The sequence below is a fragment of the Macaca fascicularis genome, chromosome 4, assembly GCF_037993035.2.
Source record: "Macaca fascicularis isolate 582-1 chromosome 4, T2T-MFA8v1.1".
NCBI classification, from domain to species: Eukaryota; Metazoa; Chordata; class Mammalia; order Primates; family Cercopithecidae; genus Macaca; species Macaca fascicularis.
In genome coordinates this window covers 146,742,667-146,743,843 of record NC_088378.1, presented here as the reverse complement: position 1 = coordinate 146,743,843, position 1,177 = coordinate 146,742,667, and the positions used below count along the sequence as shown (strand labels likewise).

Genomic DNA, 1,177 nt, shown 5'->3' with positions numbered 1-1,177 from the left:
ACCTCTGGCACAGCCACGCAGCACTTTTATAACAGTATGACGGACCTGTTTGAAAACCTCATGAGCAGTGGCGGGAACCACAGTCAGTTCCCGCCCTTCTGTGCAATTCTCCCTTGCTCAGAATGGAGGAGACCAGGAGGGGCCTGAGGCAACAAAAGAGTCTCAGTTGGGATTTCATAAATACTCCTAGATATGTATGTGTATGTAGATACACATCATACTTTCAGTCATTAACTGAGCCATCAGTTCATAAACTTTTGACAAAGAAGCCTGACAGCTGTCCCCCACTTTTCCCAGAATATGAAATAATTAGTACACACTCTTTCCCTCACAAGGTGCTGTGTTTTGTTGGGTTTTGTTTGTTTGTTGGTTTGTTTTTGCGACAGGGTCTTGCTCTGTTGCCCAGGAGGGAGTGCAGCGGCACGATCTAGGCTCACTGCAACCTCTGCCTCCCAGGTTTAAGCATTCTCCTGCCTCAGCCTCCTGAGTAGCTGGGGTTACAGGCGCCCGCCACCATGCCCAGCTAATTTTGGTATTTTGTTAGAAGAGACGGGGTTTCACCATATTGGTCAGGATGGTCTGGAACTTCTGAACTTGTGATACGCCTGCCTCGGCCTCCCAAAGTGCTGGGATTACAGGTGTGAGCCACGCGCCGGGCCACAAGGTGCTTTCAAAGTATTTTAAGCAAATCATATGTTTATTGTCTCTGATATTATTTTTTATCGATTTATGCATTCCTAGTTAACCAAGCAGGGCTCTTCAGCCTGCAGGCTAGATAGTGCTACTGAGGGAACTAAAAGCATATGCAAGTTACACATTTGGAGGTCAAATTAGGATAAGATCACTTAGGGCCCATTGAAGACATGAATATGTACATCCCCAAAACAATTAGAACCTTGTTGGGCTGAAATTTATGAAAATTTATGATTTGATTGTATGCTTTGGTTGTGCCTTTAATCACAGGACAGATTGTAGCCAGCACTGTATCATTCACCACATTCTATTACCCCAACAAATTGGCATCATAGTATCCAGTCAAACTATCATAGAGACAGTCTGCTCCACATACATGCTGTGGGGGTGACCCTGGGCAAGCTATACAAAGTTTCCTTGTTTTAAATGTACTTTAAAATTCTAACTTGTAATTATTTGTTAAGTTGGAATGAGATAATCCTAT

At 43.8% G+C, this 1,177-nt stretch overlaps 1 protein-coding gene across 1 annotated transcript in view; it reads right to left on the bottom strand.

The window, feature by feature from the left end:
- Positions 1–1,177, bottom strand: part of LOC107129606 (histone H3.1) — a 39,816-nt gene that overhangs the window by 31,300 nt on the left and 7,339 nt on the right. The gene's annotated exons all lie outside the window — the stretch shown is intronic.